A 24,595-nucleotide genomic window follows, 5' to 3' on the forward strand; every position below is an offset into this window, starting at 1 on the left:
CTCAGTACCTGGAGAATGTATTATCAGCTCAAAATACAGACGTCTACAGAGAAGAATCAGTTAAAGGTGTCAGCAATTTCAAATTCATTAACCATAAATTTTACTTTAAAAGCGACTGCAAATATATTTGTTCAAAAACCTCAAAACACAAAAACTATTTTCAAAAAAGAAATTCTTTATAAAGATACCAGTGACACACACTACTAGTGAGAGATTTGGCTAAGAAACGAAAGAACTTAAATAAGTACAAGGAAATTTATTCTGCCCATGTTTTTGAATATGCAGATAATCAGTACAAAAGAGTTTTTTTCAATGTCTTTTTAGTGTAGACATGTAAATGTTTTAATTGAAGGAAAATTTATTTTGGAAAATAGCTTTTGAATATAATTACTTTATATTCAAAAGTAAAGGGCCTTAATACAAAAGCCAATTTGTCATAAATAAGTATTTCCAAAAGTAATACAATCTGAATTATTTTGGTGTCCTCTCTCATTCACAAAATTGTCCCTGTTTGGAAAATAAATTATATGGTTACTCTAGTTACAGGTATCATAGTTTTAAAGACAAATGAAACCTCACTAAATGGGCCCATTATCTACATGGTGTCAGCAAATATTTGAGAGTGTGTGTGTGTGTGTGTGCGCGTGCACACGCACGCGTGGAGGAAAGGAGCATCAGAGCCGAGGTAGTTGAGGCACCCGGGGGGTGCGCTGTCATCAGAGTTGTCTGAGTGGACGTTCAAGTCACATAGATGGCAGTGGGAATCGGGATGGAGAGAGCAAAAGTGAGCCCAGCTTCACCGTCTTCAGCGAATGAGAAGGGATCCAGTTGGGAGAAGGCAGCAGTGATAAGGATGAAGGGTGATTTCAGATCTTCCCGGGAGCTGGGGACTTTGTGGAAGGAAGGAGGGAGATTAGAAAGGCAAAGGGGGCAAGGAGCAGACCTTTCCCATCCTAGACCTGAAAATCAACAGCCTCCCCTTGGATGTTGCAGTGGAGGAGAGGCAAGAAAGGGCTGAGCTTCTGGGAGCTCACTGGCTACAGAGAGGAGCACCCCATTGTGCAGTGGGGAGGCTGGCGTGGGGGGTGGGGCTGGGTCAGGTCAGGGTTGCACAGAGCAGTTTGGATATAAGGGCCTTCGTGGTGATGGGTGATGTGGGATGTTTGGATATAAATGCTGCCTTGCTCAACCCGAACTGTGTTCAGCAGTGCTAGGGCAGAGCCAGAATCTGAACACTAGAAACAGAACTTTAGAAACAATCCACATCTGCCATCATCCAGTGGCAGAAAAGGAAAGACCAGTGGAAAGACCAGTGTCCTCACGCAGACACGAAAGGACAGAACTACAATTCAGATCTTTGGCTTCCAGTTGACTCCTCTGACTGCCTTCCTGGGGGGTCAGAACCCCCACCCACCTCCATCCCAATGTTGGACACACACACACACACACACACACCTGGGTCTGCCCTCTGTGGGCTATGGTCCAGCCTTTGCAGAGCCCTCTGGGTCCTGCAGACTCAGAGTCAATCTCCAAAGGCCACTTTAACTTTCATTCCATGGTCTCAGCAGAAAAGCTCCTCTGTGCCCTTTCCCCTCCAAGGCAACCAAAACAAGCAGACAAGGAGCCCTGGGCCAGCTTCCCTGGGTACAGAAGATGTCTAAATGCCACTCAACTTTATTTTCCCACCTCTCAGGAGTTACAGCCCTTGAAAGAAGTTTCTTTGCTAAAAGTTTTGTAACAAGGCTCTGCTAAAAATGTCCAGCCAAATGGACAAGGTCGAGGGCTCAGATATTTATTTCTCCAGGCTCTCTAAACCCTTTTGAACAGGACAAAACCTCCATGAAGCAAGTTTTCCAGCAACAGTCTCAAGGGGCTGGCGTGGGTTTATACAGAAGACAATGCTTCTGTGTGCAAGGATTTTCCAGCTTCATGGAGGAGTTTCCAACTAATAATCTTATTTCCCCCTCACAATCCTAAGAAAAGTTCTCCCCTTAGATTACCAGCACAAAAATATAGTAAGTAGGAAATATGCTTGAAAGCATGAATTCAATTACTTTGGAAAGAGACATTTATTCAGCTAATGCCTTTGAGGAATTTGCAGTCTAGTGGGAAACAACACCAAATGAACGGCTGAACTCATGTAATTATTATCATGGGTTCCTGCTCTAATTGCATGGCTGGTGATTGCAAACGACCTCATGAGAAATAAAATCATACTGGTGCCCGACAGTGAGTGAGTGAGTGCTGCACATGGGGCACTATGCTGAGGGCTTCTCTTGTCTTAACTCACTTTTCTTATCCCTGTGACCTGCTCAGAGAGGTACTATTGTTCTCATTTTACAGATCATGCAGCCGAGGCATGGAGGTGTCAAGTAACTTGCCCAAGGTCACAGAGCCAGGAGAGGCAGATCTGGGAATTAAACCCAGACAATCTGACTCCGGGGTCTATATACTTAACCACTTTGCTTCTTGTTAATGGTATCCGCACAGAAGGTTCTCTAGTGTGCTTGACGATTTACAGTATATGTATAATTCTGCAAAGCGTACTCTCAGGGTCTATTAAATGTACAAAGTGAAGAGTCTGTTACCCGTCCAAGCCACACTGCACTTCCCCCCATCCCTCCCCTTGATTCTCTGGACAGCCGCCTTGCCCTCATTTCTTTCTTTCTTTCTTTCTTCTTCTTTTTTTTCTTTTTTTTAAGACTTTCTTTATTTGAGAGAGAAATAGTGAGTGAGAGGACAAGCCGGTTGGAAGAAGAGGAAGAGGAAGAGGAAGAAGCAGACTCCCCGCTGAGCAGGGAGCCCAAGGTGGGGCTCAACCTCAGGACCCTGAGATCATGACCTGAGTTGAAAGCACACGCTCAACTGACCGAGGCACCTAGGTGCCCCACACCTTGCCCTCACTTAAGATGAGTGACTTTAACCTATTATCCACAATCCCTGCAACTCCTGATGAACGCATCAGGCTCCCCATCCTTTCATTAAACTCCGAGCTATCCTTCAAGTTTCAAGTCCGAATGCCACCTCCTCTTTGCAGCCCTCTCTTTCTTGCTCAAAGAGACTTAGGCTCTCTGGATGCAGAGTCTGGACCCACCCATTTCCCAGCAACATCCTCAGTCCCTTATTAGCAGACACCATTCACACACATCATCAGGGACATGGACCACAGGGGATGAGAACGTTAAATCTATCACCCAATGGTGCCAACCCCTAATACAAAGAAACAATGGCACTGGCTGAATAGGAGGCAGGGATAGTTCAGGAAGAGAGAAACAGGGTTATGATGGAAGAGAAAAAGCAGCTCAATTCCATCCACACCGCACCATCCTTAGAATGCCCCTCTGAGGTTCCCTGTGATATGTCCCAAGCACTCTTTTCCTAGGACCAGAATTCTCTTTGGGTATCTACCCACAGGGTAACTCTGTCCCTCACCTTCTGCAGAAATGAAACCCTGTTTTTTTGTTTACCTTCCTGAGTCTCTTTCAACAAACATGGTTTCTTTCAACAAACACCTATTATGTGCCAGGCATTGTGAAGGCCCTGGGGTACAGAGATGGATAAGACCTGGTCCCTGTCCAAGGAGCTTAGAGGCCAGCGTGGGAGACACAGAGATAAGCAGCGAATATCTGACTGATAGGAGAGGTGACAGGCACACTTGGGGAGACTTCCTGAGCTGGGTGTGTCTGTGTCAGCCACAGGAAGACGCAGTAGGTGTCCCAGCAGAGGAAAGGACAGGAGCGAAGGTGAGGAGGCACGCCACGGGGACAGCATGAAATGTGAGGCGTCAGGGAACGAAGCTGGGGAGAGAGGCAGGGGCCAGGCCGTGGTTAGAGCTCTCTCAGTGGCAAGTAACAGAAACTCCATTCACAGCAGCTCAAGTAAACGGGAGTGTTTGGAAGGAAACTGGAGTAACTCATGAACCCCAGGGTCAGGAAGACAGCAGGGCTTCGGAAAGGGGAGGAGGGACAGAACAGGAGAGCGGCAGCAGGCAGCCCTCTCATTCTACTCTCCTCCAGAACGATCTTCTCTGGAAAGTGTTGAACCACCCGCAGAGAGTGAGAACAGGGAGACTTCCTGCCCATGAAGGACTGACCCCCTGTAGCAGGGTCCCCCGGGCAAGCAGGCCACCCAGGCAACGAGGGCGACATGGCCGGTTGGGGTTCTAGCTGACCACCCTCTCGAAGTTCCTTGTCTTGAATGCTGGTGACTGTCCACAAGGGCGTCGGGAAAACCAACCACAGGCCGCATAGACGTCTTGCAGCGCCGCTGTCTCCCTTTGCTTTGTTTAGATAATTAGCCCCAGAAAACCGGTGACGGTCTCTCTCAGACGGTCACTTCTCTCCACCTCGATGGCTACCCTCCGGTTACTTGTTTCTGGGCCAGTAGCCTTTGAAAACTGTTCAGACTCTCAGGGAGGCCGAGTCGCTGCTGCTGGGACCCACTTCTGTTTTTAGTACGAAGGCCCGACTGAGGAGAAATGGACGATTTAAATAACCATCCACACGGAAAACAAATAAGGTTGAAAGACCACAGTTTCAACGCACGCTTCCTGCCTTCCTCTTTCTTTACTTCCTTTCCTCTCTTTCTTTCCCTCCTTTGTCCCTCCCTCGTCTCTTTCTATCCCTCCCTCCCTTCCTCCCTTCCTCCCTTTCTTCCTTTCTTTCTTGTCCTATAATCGAGAAACACTGAGCTTAGCCGTACCCCTGCCGTCCCTCTTACACCAACTGGGCCCGCAGGCGCTAAGCTGCCCAAGTAAGCAGATGCTGTACTCGGCTTGGCAGCTGAGACTTTCTTATAAAAAGTACAATTCCAGCTGAATAGCTTCTTTCTGTGACTCCTCTAGTTTCACACTTGGTTGAGGTGAGCAGGGCGTATTCAGGTTAATGGCAAATTTGAATCTGGGTTCTCAACAAAGAGCCTTTACATGACTGCCCAGGGCACAGAAACGGGGAAGGTCTGGGAGCCATGGAAACTGCAAAACCAAACAAGACCCAAAGTCAATTTAATTGTTGTTAGTCTGACATCCCCAAGGCATCCGTAAACCTGTATCCTTATATTACGATATCGATTTTTTCAATCATCCTAATACTCTACAAGTTCTCCTTGAAATCCCAGTGAAAGGGAGTTTCTTTCCAACCTCAATAGTGGGGTTGTGTGGCATTTTAAAGCCAAAAAGGGAATGGGGACAAGTCGAAGGCTACAAACCACTGTGGTAATGCCTGTCTAAGATACACACCAAGCAAAATAAATGAGCAGACAGAAATTTCTAAAGGGCAAAGTGGCAGTGCAATTTGGTTTTCTCCTAAGAGAATACCCTCATTGAACCAGGAGACAACCATCGTGTGGAAACCATGGGGGACCTTTCCAGCTCCTCTGACCTAAATGCAAGGCTTGGGACACCCACAGGCCTGTTTCCCTCTGGAGAGAGGGGGCATTCTCCCAAAGTGAAAAAATCAACCTTTTCATCTGGGAGTGGTTCTGATCCTGGACACAAAATGCCAACGGAGCCGTGGCAGTCTTAGGGGCAAGGGCAGGATGCCCACACGGGCAGGAGCCAAGAGGGTCCTGGCTGGACCACAAGTGTGTTCATGAGCAGTGGTCCTGAGGCATACATACCTCAAGACCCCAAAGATGCTTGGTCCTGCAGTACACCAGTGAGGCTAAGCCAATACCACTGAGTAATTAGTTACTTTTCCCAAGATTGCCTTCCTTCCTGTAGGCTGAGGAGGCCTACCATGTCAAGCCCAAGATTTACTTCCTACCGGGCCCCTCCTCGGGGTTGAACTGCGGCAGATAAGGGGAACCCACTGCCCCCTGGAACTGGTCTCCTGCCCCTCATGTTAACTGTCATCTGGCCCCTTTCACTTGGACGTCCTAGGGGACAGGAGAGCCTGTGAAGTCAGCTGTCCTACTCCAACAGGGTCAGTTGACATATACCTGTCCAACCTGTTGCGAGGCGGCAAGCCCACCCGGCCAGGGCGGTGACTCCTGTTACATGGGGACTGCTAGCCTCTTGACAGCTGCTGTTTTTTCCAGATGCCCTCCAAAGCCCTTCCTACCACAACATCACTCCCAGGAGGTTTCTGGTCACCCCTGATCCTACACACTCACAAAAACGCCAAGGCCTAGCCCAGTCCGCTGTCCCAGCTACAAATGATCTGCCAGTGGTTAAGCAACTCTTTCTTACTGAAGAGTAAGTTGCAGAACAAAGAAGTCTCTCTTGGGATCTGTGAATGCTTGTGGTCACACTGCCTTCATCACACTGGGTCGGTACCCTGAAAGCCTGGGCTGGGATGGTGCATAGGTTTTGCCCCAGTGATAATGACTGCCTAAAGAAGCATCCGAAGAGAGATTCTGAGGCTAAGGGCCCTTTAAAAAAGAGATGCTAAATCAATCAGTGACATCAGCCACGGCAGAGGGATGGGGCCATGGTCAGCTTTACCAGCTGGGGACTGCTCGCCTCTATAGTTTAAAGAGCAAAGCTGCAACTTGAAAAGCACACTTGGGGAATTAAAAAGAAGCTCTCTCAGCTTTTCCTCCTAAATATGGCATTGCCTATAAACTCTTTTAAATAAATCTCTTCATTTTCTGGGAAAAATTAGGAATGGAGAAAATTAGTTTTTAGTTTGACTCCTTTTCTAAGGAGGTTTCTAAATAAATCACCTGGAAAGATTCAGGTTATGAATGTTTTTAAACCAAGAGGTCTTTGTAATGCGTTGCTTTTGGTTACCAGGTCCAGAATTCTCTACGGGGACGTTTCCTGCAGCAGGCGAGGCACTGTAAGCAGCTGCCCTATGTTTGCTGGGGTGGAGATGAGCGAGAGGGCTGAGGGGCTGGCCTTCCTGGGGGGTCTCCATACGAACAGCACTATCTCGAAGGACTTAATTGGGATGATAGACGTGAAGGTACCATTGTTTAGAGGGGAGAGTACAGACTCAAGAGACTCTCTTGCCCTGGGGTCACATATCAGATCAATGGCAGGCTTTAAAGTCAAGTCTGTCTCAGGGGAAAAAAAAAATCATTTAAGGAAATACAACATAATTTAAGTAAATGCAGGAAGATCACCCACCAGGATTTGGGGGAAAACAACAATTATTTAAGGCTCCTACCTATAGAAGGAAATAGGAAGCCAAATAAGCTAAAAAGCCATGGAATGAAATAAAGTGAAGCTACGAAGAAAGGTCAAATCGACAAGCTCTGTAGAAGAGTGAGGATGAAAGAAGGACGTCTGAAACGTGAAGTCGGAAATACAGAATTATTTGAAGAAATACCGTTATCGAGCTTGCAAGTATATATAGAAACTTCTCAAAGGACTAGGTAAGAACAAGTTTCCTGGATGAAAAAGAAATCCTATATTTTTCCCCTCACTGAAGAACACAGATCTTACTCAATCTTGTAAGCAGATCGCCACCTGCGCATAAGATGGTAGTGGGTTTTCTCAGGACCCCGAGACCTGTTTGGTCATTTTTCTTGAGAAGGCATTCCAAGTCTCCTCCTCCACCTGTGTGGACAGGAGCTTGTCTGCAGAACCTACCAGAATAGCCTCCATTTTATTTGTTTTCCAAAAAATACAGCTTATCTTGTCACTGACTTTGTTTTCCTGTCTTACATTTTATTGATTTCTGCTTTTATCTATTTCATTCCCTTTGTTCAGCTGATTTGGGGCTTATTTTTACTTTTCTTTGTCTCGCTTCTTAATATGGAAGCTGAGATCATTGAGTTGAAAGCTTTCTTCTTTTCTTACATAGTTTAGTGCTATAAAATTCCCTCTGAGTTCTCTTTAGTTGCCTCCCACAAATTTTGGTATGTTGCATTTTTGTTTTCATCCAGCTCGAAGTATTTTTTATATAGACTTTTAATTTTTAATAGACTTTACTTTTTAAAAAAAGATTATTTATTTATTTATTTGACAGACAGAGATCACAAGTAGGCAGAGAGGCAGGCAGAGAGAGAGAGGAAGGGAAGCAGGCTCCCTGCGGAGCAGAGAGCCCAATGCGGGGCTTGATCCCAGGACCCTGGGATCATGACCTGAGCCAAAGGCAGCAGCTTTAAAAACCCACTGAGCCACCCAGGCACCCCTAGACTTTACTTTTTAGAGCAGTTTTAGGCTCACAATAAAGTGTAGGAGAAAGTACAGCAATTTCTTATATACTCCTTGCCCAGCCCATTCTCCTCACAAGAGGCACAGCCTCCCCCACTACCAAGATCTGATAGCCAGGTTGTACATTTGTTATAATCAATGAGCCTACATTGACACATCATTATTGCCCAAAGCTCACAGTCTGCATTACAGCTCACTCTGGATATTGTACATCCACCTATGGGTTTGCACAAATGTATAATGACCTGTATCCACCACTATAGTATCATACAAATAGTTTCAGTGCCCCCTAAATTCTCTGAGGTCTGCCCATTCATCTCGCCTCTGCCAAGTCCCTGAAAACCACTGATCTTTTCACTACTTCCTGCAGAAAGTCATATAATTGAAATCATATCTTTCACTTAGTAATATGCATCTAAGTTTCCGCCATGTCTTCTCACGGCTTGACAATTCATTTCTTTTTATTGCTAAATAATATTCCATTTTTCTGGATGTACCCACCATTTATTTATCCATTCACCTACTGAAGGACATCTCAGTTGTTTCTAAGTTTTGGCAATTATGAATAAATCTGCTATATGCCTGTTTTTCTGTGACTATAACCTTTCAACTCAGCTGGGGAAATACCAAGGAGCATTATTGCTGGATTGTATGCTAAGAGCAGGTCTAGTTTTGTAAGAAACTGCCAAACTGTCTCTCAAAGTAGCTGTACCATTTGCATTCCTATCATCAGTGAATGAGATTTCTTGTTCCACATCCTCACCGGCAAAACACTTTATAATTTTCCTTTGACCCTTTGGTTATTAAGAAGTGTGTTATTTAGTTTCCAAATATTTGGGGATTTTCCAGACACCTTTTTTTTATTGGCTTCTAATTTAATTTTACTGTGGTCAATGAACGTACTTTGTATGAGTTGGACCCTCTTCAATTTATTGAGACTTGTTTTATGGCTCAGAATATGGTCTACCTTGGTAAATGTTCTTGGCACATTAAAAAAATAAAAAGTGTTTTCTGCTGTTGTTGGGTAGAATGTTCTATAAATGTTAATTAGGTTTGTAGTGTTACCCAACTCTTCCAAATCCTGATTGCCTGTCTACTTCTCTCAGTTATTGAGAGGAGTACTGAAATCTCCAACTATAATTGTAGATTTGTCTCTTTCTCCCTTCGTTGTTCCACTTATTTTGAACATACGTTTTTAGGATTGTTATGTTCTCTTGATGAATTAACCTCTTTTTTTTTTTTTTAAAGATTTTATTTATTTATTTGACAGACAGAGATCACAAGTTGGCAGAGAGGCAGGCAGAGAGAGAGAGAGGAGGAAGCAGGCTCTCCGCGGAGCAGACAGCCCGATGCGGGGCTCGATCCCAGGACCCTGGGATCATGACCTGAGCCGAAGGCAGAGGCTTTAACCCACTGAGCCACCCAGGCGCCCCGATGAATTAACCTCTTAATCATTATGAAATAAGCCTCTTGACCCATGCTCTCTGAAATCTATTTGGCCTGATGTTAATGCAGTCACTGAGGCTTTCTTTTTTTATGGCATCTTTTTCAATCCTTTTACTTTTAACCTATTTGAGTTATTATGTTCAAAGTGGATTTCTCGTATGTAGCATTTTACATAGGCAAGTCTTGTTATTTGTATATAACTTGTCAATCTTGCCTTCTAATTATGGTATTTACACCATTTACATTTAATGTGATCACTTATGTAGTGATCTGTCACCCAGTATTTATTTTCTATTTATCATACTTGTTCTTTGTTCCCTTTTCCATTTCCTATCTTCTTTTGGATTAATTGAATATTTTATGATTACTCTGCTTTGTCTCCTTTATTGGCTTATTAGCTATAGTTACTTGGGGGGGGTCATCTGGGTGCCACAATTAAGCATCTGACTCTTGGTTTCAGCTCAGGTCACAATCTCAGGGTAGTGAGATCAAGCCCTGTGTCAGGCTCTACACTCAGCGTGGAGTCTACTTAAGACTCTGCCTCCATCTCCCTCTGCCCCTCCCCTTTCTAAAATAAATAAATCTCCATCTAATCTACTACAGCTAATACGTATATATACACACATATATTAGCTGTAGTTTAAGTGGTTGCTTTAGATTCAATGGTGTACATCTATAATTTATATTATCCTACTTCACAAATAGTATAAGAACCCTGAACATTAACTTTATGAAATGTGTTAATTCTGAATTTAAATGTGTTTTCTGAATGTTAATTTGAATTTATTATTTCTCCTCATTTGGGGTTGTGTTTTCTTTTTCCTTTGCATACCAGATTATTGGGTCCCAACATTATGAATTTTGCCTTTTTGGGAACTAGATATTCATGTGTGTGTGTGTGTATTTGAGCTATTCATGTCTTACTTTTAAATTTAAGACCGAGCCAAAGCAACACTTAACCTAGGGTTGAATTTTTACACAGTGATGAGCCAACAATACCCTTCCTAATCCTCTACCTAATGCCTCAAACTTTATCATATATTCCACTGTGCCTGGTGGAAACATGAACTATTCTCAATCTTGCATAATATCAGAGGATTGTTCTGCCTATCTATTAGGTGACTCTTCCTCAGCCTCTGGTAGATGTGTCATGTGCTTATAGTTATCAATACTTAGCTGAAGACTTGGGGAAGACCCAGTTCAGAGCTCCAGAGCTTTCTTATAGTATTCTGTCCTGCAAACTCTAGCTATCTTGGACTCATCAAACTCCCAACTCTGTCTCTTCATTTCACAGAGAACTCTAGGCTCTGCTGGGTTGCCCCTCATGTCAAGAACACTCTCTCTAGGCAGTAATCTAGGGCCACAATTTGTTTTCCTCTCTCTCATGAATTATTGCCTCGTGCTGTTATTCAATATCTGAAAACTACTGTGTATTTTCCCCTTCTATTGTTTAAAGAGGAAAGATAAATCTGTTACTTCACTTGGCCAGAAGCATAATTTGGTCTTTAATTTTAAAGAGCAAAGGAGGCCTAAACATTTTATATCGGGAGTTTAAAATTCAGGGGTTTTTTTAGGGTACCGGTTGGGCCAAAGAATTTATGCCCAAGGATGTTTATTTTTTACAACATATCTTAAGGTTTTTATTTAGCATCTTTAGAAAAACAAACCAACTTCTTCCAAGGTATAAAAGATAATCCTCTTCAAGTAGAAAGAACACCAGAAGATTCATGCATCAACTGAGAGAAAACTTCAGCAATCTTAGGGACAAACTCAAGGCTCTATCTAAGACAACAGGGTTCCTTGGGATTTGTGTGAAAGGAAGCCTACTTAGGAGAGTTGTTTGATCATTCTTCAGAGAGTGAGTGAATTCAAAACAAGGAAAGAACAAACAAGATTAGAATGATTGGGATATCATATAGAAAAGCAAAGTCTCATTTGGAAGGTGACTTGAGGCACTGTTCTCAGGAGTCAGGATATCAGGACTCCCTGTTTACAAATTACATATATTACCTTTTATAGTCAGGGTGAGAGAGAAGAAATGAGGGAAAATGCAAAATAGAAATGAGTGATTAAAGAGATTCCTGTCTAATGGGGTATTTGTGAACGAGAACATTTATCTTTAACCCAAAAGCCATTCGAAATTGACTTCTCACTGCTATCTCCTACTATAGAAGCTGAAAAGTGAGATACTCACTTTCTCAACATCCATTAAATGTAGGGAGGCAATGTTGTGGCCAGTTAGATACATGGAGAAATCTGCTGGAGGGCCACCGGGTAGATTTCCTTTGCTGTCAAAAGAGACAAAGTCCTAATTAGTATGACCCTTCTTTCTTTTTTACCTTCATCTTGCCTTGAACTTGGATAACATGATTGGCATTAATGGAGCTATCTTGAAACCAAACAATAGATGAAAATTCAATCCTCTAAGAAGAGAAGAGGAATAAAAAGAGCCTGGGTCCTTCTTGACATTTTGAACAGTTGGACCAATGCTAACAACTCCCTTACCATGAACTTCTATTTTTTTAGGCCATTATTTGTTGGGTTTTCTCAAACTTAAAAGCTAATTCCATTCCTTGCTGATACAGAAGCAAAATGTAAGTTGGCAGGGCTACACTTTCTTCATCTGCACATTAAAGACAAATTAATCCAGTAATAATGACCAAACACACTGAGAATAAGAGAGGCAAGATGGCTAATATCCATGACCCATTCCTAATCTTTGCCATTTGTTTTACATGTTTGTCCCTAGAAAGATTGTTTAAATTGTTGGAAACTGTCCACTGACTATAGGATAAGAAACCAAACTGCTCTTCCAAGTGACCCACAAAAAAGAGATGTTTGGGTCAAGGAACAAGACTTGAGGACAGAGGGAAAAAAATTGGTGCCCTGTTTTTCCAGTAAGGTAAGGGAAATGGAGAAGCTGAGTAACACACCTCCTCAGTTACTGATGCAGAAATCTTCAGACGAGATTCTGAGCACATTCTTGATCCACCTTAATTTTCTCTTCCTCATCCTTCAACTTGCTATAAGGAACTGAATGTAAAAGGTGAGTATTTCTTTTCCTGAACTCCTTGAAAATTAAGAAACACACACCAGGTAATTCTTCAATAATAAGAATAAAAAGCACAATACCACACACGGAAGAAATTACAAGAAACATTTAGAAATAAATGTGAAAACCTAGAAGAAATGAAATATTTCCTACAAAATAAAAATTATCAGAATTAATCCAAGAAGTGAATATTTTGAACCAAAGATACTAGGAAAGCAATTAAAAATCCTACCTCTAAAAAAGGAGATCTCAGGACCAAAAGGTCCTGAATTTCATCCAAATTTCATCTAATCTTTAACATATAATTTTAATGATCTCTTATTTAAACAATTCTGAAGTGTAGGAAAAGATGAAAAGCTCCCCAATTCATTCTATGAAACATGTACTGCTTTCTAAGTTTTATTCAAATATAATGTACATACAGAAGAGTGTACATATAAGTGTAAATTAGATGAATTTTCATGAACTAAACAACCCAACATAAACAAGCACCCGGATAAAGAAACAAAATATTACCAGCACTGCAGAAGCCCCCCCTCAGACTCCCTTTCAAGCACCATCTCCTCCCCTACCTCCCTCTCACTGAAGATAACCACTCTCCTGACTTCTAACAGTTAACATGAATCAGTTTTGCCCATGTTAGTACTTTATATAATGGAAAGCATACAGTATCCTTTTGTAGCTGCCTTTTTAGGCTCAGTGTAATGTTTCTGAGATTCACCCATATGTTGCATGTACCTATGAACTGCTCGTTCTTATTGCTGTATAATATTCCATTGTATGAATACCAAAATGTATTTATCCATTCCCTAGTAGATGGACTTTTAGGTAGTTTCTGGTTTGAAGCTATTACTAATACTGTTGCTCTAAGTACTCTAGAACATATCTTTTGGTGTACATATGTATGCATTTTCCTCGGTGTTTGCCCAGAAACAGAATTAGTAGATTTCATATGTTCACTTAAGTAGATACATCCAAATGCTTCCCCAATATGTTTGAATAAACCTGCATTCTCACTGGCAGTGGCTGAATCTTCTGATTAGTCCCACATTTTTCCAGCCTGTATAACTTCTTATATCTAATAAAAAGTCCACTAAAGAAACCTATAGACCAATCTCACTTAGGAATATGCTTGCTGAAGTTCTAAATAAAATATTAGCGACTGGAAAACTGATTTATAAAAGAAAGAATAACATGTTATGACCAAGTAGGTTTTATTCCAAGGAGACAAGAGTGGCTTAATGTCAGCAGCTCCACAAACAATCTAACTAATCACCAGATTGAAGGAAAGTAAACACACAGCCACATCAAAAGAAGCTGAAAAGGCATTTGACAAAATTCAGCAGCTATTTCTAATAAAATCTCTTGGTAAAACAGAAAAAAAATTTATTTAAGTAAGACTATTTACCAAATAGCAACACAAATATCCAAAACAGCTAAATATTTCAATTAAAATCAATAGTACTCAGAGATGACTGCTATTAGCATTATCACTTAACACTATATAATGGAGTTTCTAGGCAAAAAGGTTATACAGAAGAAAAGAATCTTTCAAACTCTGGAAAAAACAGGTTATTTTTGTGATTTTGTGAGTGTGAGTGTCATTATATTTTTGACTGTCATCATTATATTTCTAAAAATCCCAAGAGACTGTAGCGAAAACTTCTGGAATAAGATTTTGTAAGTATGTGTAATAAATGTGTGGTATACAAGGTAAGCACACAAACACACAAATAGACTTTTTATTTATAATAAGCCTTTAGAAATGGAAATGGAGAAAAAAATCCATTCTCAATAATGACCCAAAGACTAAGAAACAAGAGTACATTTAGTTTAAAAAAAAAAGACAAAAGACTTAAGTGAAGAAAAGTGCCAAATCTCAATCTTACTAATGATATAGACAAGATCTGAGCAAACAAAATAATACAATTTTGTTAGTTCTTAGAAGACGATATCATATGTCAAGTTTCCCAAAATTAATCTTTAAATGTAATGCAGTTTCAAGCCCTAAATGGATAAAATGATCACAAACTTCAAATGCCTAGTAGTAGCCAAGAAAAGTAGTAAAAACAACAGTAGCCCAGGAGTGTGGGATGAGACAAAGCTCTGCCTGAGCATTTTATGAAGTCACCGTATGTAAATATAGAATCGCTGTCACTAAACACATGCTATTGCCATATATAGAGAGTACTATCAGCAAAACAACAGAGTATATTGAGAAATCTCATTATATATGAAAAATTAATATATGACAAAGTTGGTATTTCATTTCATTGGAAAAAGATAATGTTTATGATAAGAAGTGTTGGAACATTTGGCAACCCACTCGGAAGAAAGTAAAGTTGGATCCACAGCTGGCATTCTATACAAAAAACAAATTCCAAATGGAGTAAAGATGAATATAAAAAAACCCCAACAACAAAACCAAGAATAAAACGCATAAGCCATTCTAGGACAGTACATATGCCACCAGGGGTGAAGGCCTTAATCAATACAGAATACTTTGAAATTTTTATATATTTACAAATATCCATATTTTGTAAAATAATATACCTGCATATATATACTAAAGTTTTGAATGGGAAATGGTATTAAAGATATGGTAAACAGACAAATTACAGTTTGAAGAAAATTTACAAATAATATGACAAAATGTTTACATATAATATAGAAAGAGCACTTACAATTTTTTTTAAAAAGACAGCACACATATGGGCAAATGTTAATAAAAAATGAAGTGAATGAAAAATAAAAATGAATAAAAATTTAAAATGTGAAGTAAAAGATACAAATACACAATGCACCTTAAAAGTGAAATCCAAATGACTAAGTTTTCTATGGAAAAAGGGCTTAATATTAGCGGCCAATAGACAACTTGTAAGAGTTGGAAAAACTGTTTGCAACTAAGAGTAAAAAGGCTTAACATGTAACATACAAAAACTTCCTATGAAGTAGTTAAATAAAGATAAAAAGGCAAACACAATAGAAACATGGACATAAATGTAAAGATATAAATAAAAACATGAATATTTGTGGTAGGCAGAATTCTAAGATGGCTCCCATGGTCATTGCCCCTGATGTTACTCCCATGATAATGCTACATTTACCAAGCAAAGGGAGTTTGTGGAAGTAATTTAAGGTTACTAGCCAATAGACCTTAACTTACAAAAATTATCTGTGTAGGCCTACTCTAGGCACATGAGCCCTTTAAAAGCAGAGCGTTTTCTCTGGTTGACAGCAGAAGAGAAAACACAGAGAGTCAAGTATGAGAAGGATCTGATGAATCCTTACTAACTCTGAAGATGGCGGCGGGGGTGGGGGGCAGTAAGCGTTATAGACAAAGACTGAAGAGTAACTTTCAAAAGCTGAGAAAAACGTCTGGCTAACAGCCAGCGAGGAAACAGAGACCTCCATCCGACAACTGTCCGAGGACTGTATGGTCTGAAATTCTGCCAACCACAGGAATAAGCCTGGAAGTGGATTCTTCCCCCAGATCCTTTAGTTAAGAGCCCAGCCTGGCACACACCTTATCCAACACTAAACAGAGAGCCCAGGCAAGCCCACCTGAAGTTCTAACCCACATAACTGTGAAATAATAAACAGGTATTATTTTAAGCCGCTAAATTTGTGGTAATTTGTTATACAGCAACACAAAATGACTACAAAAGGTAATTTAATTATGAGTGAAATCCAAATAACAAAAGAACAAATGAAAAGTTATGCAGATTTACAGTAATCAGGGAAATGCAAATAAAATAATATGGAGAAATCACTGTATATACCACCAGCCTTTTTTTTTTTCCTATTTCTTTTAAAGGCTATAGCAGCTACTGCTAGTGGGTATAAAGAATAAGGATATTTTTATACTGTACATTTACTGATGAAAATATAAATTGTTCCAGGCTTTTTGGTAAACAATCTGTCAATAACTTACTAAAAAATGTTAAATCTACATTTCTCTCAACCCAGCAATCCTACTGCAGAGACTCTGTTCCACAAGAGTGAAACCATCATGGTCACGGCTATGTATGTGCACAGGCATAATTACCCTGATAGTGAAAATCTGGTAGCAAAGTAAATGCCCACTGATTATGAAGAAGTTTAAATCATCATCAGAGTTTTCATCGTTAAAAGAATGAAATAACAACTTAAGACAGACTTGGAGGAATTTTCTATCACAGATTGTTAGATGAGAAAAGATGCAGAGGACATGTATTACCTCATTTATTTAAAGCAAACAGACCCACCAAAAAAATCTCATTTTATTTATATAAGATCATGTGTGTATATTAAGGAACTTAAAAGATATCTATGTATGTACAGACTTAAAAGTTGCTCAAAATATATATTAAATTTTAAAAGCAAGTTGCAGAGAACATGTAGAATAAGACAGAACTCGATGCAGCATTTGTGTACACATACTTGTATGAGTAAGAGTAGAGATACCTAGATCCTGCTCTTATTACACAGCAGGCTGGGAGTGAAATGGTATGGTAAGATGTGATGACTTCTGCTTTATGTCTTCATTACTTACTGCCTTTTATTTTTGCTTTTTTTTTTTTTTTTAATTTGCATTTCCTTAGGCAATCTCTACAGCCAATCTAAGTCTCAAACTTATGACCCCAAGATCAAGAGTAGCCAGCCAGGTCCCCTTTGTGTTGCTCTTTTAATTAATTGTATTAATTTAAAATTGTATCCATTTCTACCTCCGAGAAATATCATCTCCTTCCTCTTTACCTTTAGCACTCACCAGTCATATTCTCTATTTTTTACCTATATTATTTGTTTTCCCCAACTGGAATGTAGGCCACATCACGTAAAAGATTTTGTCTGTTTGCTAATGAAGGCCAGCGCCTAGAATGGTCTGGCACGAAGCAGGCACTCGAATACTGAGTAAAGTAGTATTTTATGTATAACTTCTTCTTTAGGGCTACTCTTAAAGTGCATTTTAACCTTGTCTCACCTAAATATTTGATATTCTAGAAGTTACCAGGAGTGTGACAGAATTACATGACAAGAAGTGTGAATTTAGGGAGTGAATAATAATTACTTGTTGGATGTTTATTTCTGCCCAAGATTTTATCAGGTGTTTTGTATCTATTATCTCTAATCAATCTCTCACGCAGATCTATCATCTCCTTTTCACAGATAAGAAACCAACTCATAAGAATTAGCTTGACTAAAGTTTCACTGACTGTAATAAATGTCCTGGGTCCAGGCAAAATCCTGTTCTTTCCTTTGTGCCATACTGACCTTAAAAAAATCATTATTTTAATAATTAAAAAAGATAATAGTTCTTATATAATACATAGGTTTAACATTGAGATTTAACTGAATATTTCATACTCAGGCAATTCACTACTCTGTCAATGATTCTATTAATGATTTAAGTCATTTATCATTATATATAAATAGTCTGTCTCTAACTTGTTGACTATTTTACTCCTGAAGTGACTAAGCTCTGCAGCTCAAGCCACCGGCCCCACGTAGCAGCAAACCGAGACAACACAGAGCTCTTCCAGGGAGAGTTAATAAACATTTAGATAATTACCATCAAATGTTCTAGACAAAAAGCAGCCCTGAAAATATCCTGAGGGATTTGTCCTAGATTCTTCAAATTCAAGGCAAGCTCCCCAGAGGAATGCCTTTCTTGACAATCTTCTGCTGGGAGGAACTTCCTCCTTCTTTGAGGGGTAAAAAAAACAGCCAGTTAGGAATAGCGGGACAGTCTGAGGGTCACGAGGCAAGAGTGGTGGACCTGGCTTGGGCCCGAGGCAGTCCTGGCAGGTCAGGTTCCAGAAGGCAGCAGCAGGAGCCCCGCAGGGGAGCAGAGACCAGGGGGGTAGTGCTGCAAAGGTTAAGGGAAGGGGCACCACAACAGGGTTCAGACACGTCTCATTGTCTGCATGCTTTGCTCAATTCCCATAAAGGCAGGACTGGAAACCCACAATAGCTGGTGCCTTTGGCGTTCTGTTGCCGCCTTCCAGGTGAGGTCCGAATTCCTCCCTAACTAGGGTGCAGACCTCAATCTGGGAATCAACTTCACAGATCTAAATACAGTTGAGATTGGCTAGGGACTGGCAGAAATGATTTTTTTTTTTTTTTTTTTTTGGTCTTTGAAGATCTGGACAGATTCAGAGTTTTGAAAATCTGCTTTCTGATTACTCACCCAACAAACAGTTACTGAGAACTTTTTATACGGTAAGGCACCAGGAGGGGTGCTAAGGGGAATATAAGAAAAACAAATAAGGAGCTTATAGACACTGAAGCAAACAATTATCGTTAACCGTTTCTACTTTGTTAGGTGACAGTGAGCAATACTTAACATATAAAATCTGAGTTGAGGGTATAATGAAGGCATTCATAATAAAACTCATCACTACTGCACCCCATACCATTAAAAAATCCACAAGATTTTGAAATATATAAAATAAACTTATCGACTTCCTTGCTAGTCTTTCCACTTCCAAAATAATTTTCAAAAATCACACAAAATAAAATTTGTGTTTCCCTCAGAGGCAAGCTGTATGGAACTTGCAGACATCAAGGACACAAAACTGCATGGATCTCTAACCTTCAATTTCAAAAGTAAAATCATTTCTACCTCCAGAAAGCAATGATGTTCCTAAGCGGGAAAGAAAAATCTGCTTGCAAGGTTTATTTTTTTAAATTGGAATCATTAGAGGTGTATCCCCAAGTATTGTAGGCTATGAGAAATAGGAGCTTATTGCGTTGCTTGTTAAAAAGACTGTTAAAAAGACCAAAATGAGTAAAAGAAAGCCTGAATATTTTGGAGTTGGGAGAAAGCCTTTCTTCTGACCCTGAGATCTACAAGGAAACTGAACAGGTACTGTTTCACTGAAAAAGTTTCCACTTAAATGAATTAAGTGGTATTTTAGCTGAATGTGCATACTTTCAAAACTTGTGAATGGCAGTTGGCAGAATCTAACCTTAACGCTGATAGCTCTGCGATATTGCTGATGAACATTATTTACATGCTATACATGTTAATTTTGACATATATAAAATACACAAGTCTCCATGTTGACCGGCAAACTATGTACAAACGTGCTTTTCCAGGCAGTCAAAATACAGAGACATTTACCACCTGTCTTTATAGGAGTTGAGCACTGTATCAGAAGTGTTATTCATTAATGACTGTCAAAAGATGTGAAACCAATGAATTTTTTTCTAAAATACATACTGAATGAAATTATTCCAACAGGATATTCTGAAATATGTGGGCTCAAAAGTCTGTAGAAAAAAATATGCAAATCTATATTTACATGCTTTTAAAACCATGGTCAAAATCATTTAAAACATAACTCGTCCTATAAAAATAATTCTCCAATCTTTTCGTGAGATATAACTTGGCCACATGAGAACATTTCTTACATGTCTGGTCTTCATTCTGACATGTGCAAAAGGAAGAACCTATCTGGGCCTATGTTAATACAGCTTCCTAAAATATCATAAAAACTATGTTGTCTGACACTTTACCAGGGGGCTCTAGGATAATTTTGATGTAAAAATCTTTTAAGTTAGGTAATAGGGACCATACAAGCCAGAATTGGAACCGTTCACTTTTATAAGTCAAAAGATCTAGAAGGTCATCATTCCAGGCCATTTAAAGAGAAAGGACAATGGGCCCTTTGGTGGTGGTGGGTCCAGATTGCAGAGTTGGTGCTTTTCCTTCTTGGTATGGGGCTTCTTTCCCCACACTCTCACTCAAGTTAGCCAGCACCCAAAGTCAACTTTCTGATGAGACTTCTTTTGCTCTAACATATTTATGAAATGCTACTGTCTTGGTCTCACTTCCATCAGGAAGTAGTAGCTAAATGTCAGTATACTTTAATAATTTCAGCACATTTAAGTCACAAGCTGCTTGTTTTTACAACTCATACTTAATGTAAAATTTTGCTTTCTGGGGTGCCTGAGTGCTTCAGTTGTTTAAGTGTCTGACTTGATTTCGGCTCAGGTCCTGATCTCTGGGTCAAGAGATCAAGCCCCTAGCCCTCTCTGCTCAACAAGGAGTCTGCTTGAGATCCTTTCCCTGTGCCCCTCCCCCTCCACTCTTGCTCAATAAATAATCTCTAAAAAATCTTTTTTGCTTTCCATGCAGTTTTTTTTTTTTTTTAAATTAAAGTGTTTCAGGTTGGGAAATTTCATTTGTGAATGATGGCTTTCCCTTACCAGTACCTTTAATTTGATGATGCTATTATATGAGGTAATTCAAAAATATCTTTGGTTTGAGGTTAGAGATTCGGAAGCTGGTATACATACTGGACCCTATGAGAGCACAGAAGACTTTGGCACTGAATTAAGAATACTAATTCTAGTACTCCAAGTGCTATTTAACAGATGTTTTACTGTGGGTTCTCCTTTACATTACTGCATTAATTATCTCTTTAAAGAGGCACACAGGAAAAATCAATGTGGAATTAGCATCTGGACCAGACTTCATTGTAAGGTGAATGGCTAAATCATCAAGGACAAGAATTTTCTACAAAACAGGCCTTTCTTGTTAGCAGGATATTGTAGATTTTGTTCATGCAAATAGATCCTTCAAGTCTGACTGAGACCACCATTTACCTGTAGTCAAATTAAACAAACAGTACTAAGAAAGGACTTTGGGTTGTAGGATCTAAGTGAAGCTAAGTGAGTCATTTTCTGTATGGTGGGTTTTGAATTATTGGGTTTTGAAAATATACAAAATACACTAAATTAAAATTTGTGTTCCAGGAAATATGAATTTCAATTTTCAGACATGCAGGTCAGTGCTTCCCCATAAAACTGGAGTGTCCTGATCATTGTAAGCAACAGGTGTAACTAAGAAGTAACAAGCGGAGGGATGCTTCATGGTTACAGTGCCTGGGTTAAATAGCGCTACCAGACTCGTTCCTAGGTGTTCCTGGGAACTACCCTAGGTGCCAGAACGGCTTTGGATGGTGCAGGGAAATTCAATGCAGGTCAGAATACCACTCTGGGGTACCCCAGGGGGTCATCCATGAGCATCCTCCTGACCTTCTGAACTGGATTACTCTAAAATCACTCCAACAAGTGTCTCAGTTCTCATTAAAAGGAACAAAAGGGATATTTCTGACACTACTGAAAAATATGTCCATGACAAAGGATATAATACTCATTACTACAGAAGCATACAAAATATCAAAGGATAGCAGATAGTTTCAAGGACACTCTTAGATTCCACACAACATTATGGCTTCAGACTGGAACAAAGAGATTATGAGTTATGGGCAGAAAAAAGACTTTGAAAAATAATGTTGATTTGAAAAAGCAAGGGGAAGGGGAAGAGGGTTATGTTTGTTAAGCAGCCAAACAAAAAAATAAAAACAGATTAAATTTACATGTGTATAATTTTTTTAAAAAATATGTAATTGGACACTTGAAAAAATACATGTGTCCCTGAAAGTATCACTGACCCAATCTTACGGGGTATTTTAATTTTACTGGCTTTCTAAAGGTTCAAACTCTATAATGATAAATTTCTCTACCTTTCTCACGTAATTAAGACTGGTTCATCACTTTGGACTCCTATCTACTTTGCCTAATACCCCTTTTATTTCTCTGCACACCTCTCCTACCCCCCCCACCCAAAAACCAAAATCAAGATGTATTATTTTAACTGCAAAGCCACTAGATTCCAAAATATTTCAATTCATGAGACACCTATAGCACATTAGCTATATTTGTACACTTTATTTAAAAACAAATAATACACTTAGAGCCACCAAAAAAAGATATCTTAATTAGCTTATCCATACCCTGAATTTACAAAAGAAACTTCTTGCACCACAAAAATTAGCATTTGGATTAATTTACATTAATTGATATAACTGAATTTAAAAATACCTGAAGATCAAACAATATGGTCCAGGGCTCACCAGTTGTGGGGTGGATAATTGGGCGTGTGGAAAAAAAGAGTTACTTAGGAAACTGAACTGATGATGCCCTGAAATCAGCTCTAGTAAACGGAAGTTGAGAAGACATAAAGTAACCAGTAGATTTCAGGATTACAAAGTGGTCCCTCCTAAAAATAGATATTAGATCATATAGTTGGGATGGGTATAGGGGATATCTCTTAATTTTGAATTGAAAAAAGTGTGTGGAGAGGGGGTTGTATTTGTTTCTCACAAGAGGCAAACTTCAGCCAAACAATGAGAAGAAAGTAGGGAGGCAGGTATGTGGTAGACTGAAGGCTTTCTGACTGCTGATGATACCAAATTTAGCAATCTGTACAAGTCAACTAAAATACCATTCTCTGAGACATTCTCAGAAAGGAGCTAACAACCAGGGAAAAATCATTCTACATTAACAAGGCACTCACTGGTTCACAGCCTGTTAAAAATCCAGGCAGACATCAAAGTTAATCTAAATTAAAATGAACTTTCTAATTTGCATCAGAGGGATGACAAGCGCGGGGTCTCAGTTAAATAAAAGCTAAAGCTTGACTAGCAAAGATCCAGAAAATTCTGACCCCTAAGTACCACTTTAAGAATACTGCTAGAATAAATAAGTGGAATCTAGGGGTCTCTGGCCTGAATTTGCCTTTTTTTTTTTTTTTTTAAGATTAAGAACAAAACCAAAAATGGAACAAAAACAAAAACAAAACTGATGTTATCTGTTAAATGCTTTGTCAATCTGGTGTTCCTGACACTGACACAGAGGTCCAGCTGGATGACAGATATAGTCAATTTAAAAACTTTCAGTTCTGAAAGTAAAAATGATTTGAACCATTTACCAACGGCCTGTCCCTTGTTTTTAAAGAAGGACATGTTCTCTGGACCTTACCCTCAAAGAACTCCTGGAATTGATACATTTCACAAAAATACACATATAATTTCTATCAGCTACTACTTTTGTACAACCTGAATCCCAGTGTCAAACACATAAAGTACTACAATTATATAAATAACTAGACAAATAACATAGTAACAAAGGCAACTTCTGAGTAAATAAAATTAATGATTGTGTACTTAATAGCCTTGAAATAGCATTCAATGAATAAAGTAAGCTGAAGAAAACTGTACTTAGAGCTCTTTCTCCATGTAAATTCAGTAACAGTTTGGCTCTTGGTTGAAAATATCAGACATATACTAAACAGAGTTTAACTCTATCCACTCACTATCAACCTTGATAATAAATTTTAAGCAGTTCTTTCGAAAGAAAACCAAAACTCTTGAGTCTTTCAATCTGATTTGTGACATCTTAGTTCGATATAACTTAAATGACAAAGCCTGAGAAAAGCACCAACATAGATTTTTAAATTGCATCCAATCATCATTTTCAGATGTCATAAAGATTTGCTTTAGTTAAAATGGCAGCAATGGCAAAGAGGTAGATATGATAGATGTCATTTAAACACTATTCTTAGGTGGTATTTTAACTAGTTCAGGTGTTTAAAAAATAATTTTTACTAGTTCAATCTTCATCACATAAGAATTTCATGACATGCTCTCGTGTAGGAGGGAAATATATGAAGTCCCAAAAAAGAGGGCCTTTAAAAATCACATTTAAAAAAAATTAATTTACTTAGCCAACATTTAAGAGATCCCATCATTTTGGTGAACCAATAATTTCTCCTTTTACCTGAACTTGACAATAGTAAAAGAATAGTTATTTTCCTCTCTACTGAAATTTCTAGGAATTCACATTCAAAATCCTTGGAAAGTACATGTGGTGCTCAGAAGAGCACAAAGACAACGCATGAAATGTCCCCTGAAATCCTAGAAGTTGAGCAGATACACTGAAGCCACTGATGGTCACAAATCAGGACCGTCACAGATTGGCAAACACACACACACACACACACACGCACACATGCGTGCTCTTTCTCTCTCTCAGCCCCCCACCCCCACAACTCAACTCTCATCCTCACTGTAAGGCTGCATTTGTATTTTATTTAAAGGCACCTCTCATTCTCTAGCTATTGCCTTCTTGATGATATCTGTTTTGTTAAAAATCCTGAATGTTCA

At 39.5% G+C, this 24,595-nt stretch overlaps 1 protein-coding gene and 1 long non-coding RNA gene across 2 annotated transcripts in view; one reads left to right on the top strand and one right to left on the bottom strand.

Moving 5' to 3' along the window:
* VIT (vitrin) overlaps nt 1–2,357 on the top strand; it is a 99,785-nt gene extending 97,428 nt beyond the window's left edge. Inside the window, exon 16 of the mRNA XM_044261772.1 lies at nt 2,344–2,357. The gene's annotated coding sequence lies outside the window, so the exon portion shown is untranslated. The remainder of the gene's footprint in view (nt 1–2,343) is intronic.
* Nucleotides 299–12,728, bottom strand: LOC122915166. Its single transcript, XR_006386022.1, has 3 exons — nt 12,481–12,728; nt 11,742–11,835; nt 299–890 (listed from the first exon to the last, which is right to left on the bottom strand). It is a non-coding gene; the product is annotated as an uncharacterized LOC122915166 (long non-coding RNA).
* Between the last annotated feature and the right edge of the window lie 11,867 nt (nt 12,729–24,595).

The sequence above is a fragment of the Neovison vison genome, chromosome 8 (assembly GCF_020171115.1).
Source record: "Neovison vison isolate M4711 chromosome 8, ASM_NN_V1, whole genome shotgun sequence".
Classification (NCBI taxonomy): Eukaryota; Metazoa; Chordata; class Mammalia; order Carnivora; family Mustelidae; genus Neogale; species Neogale vison.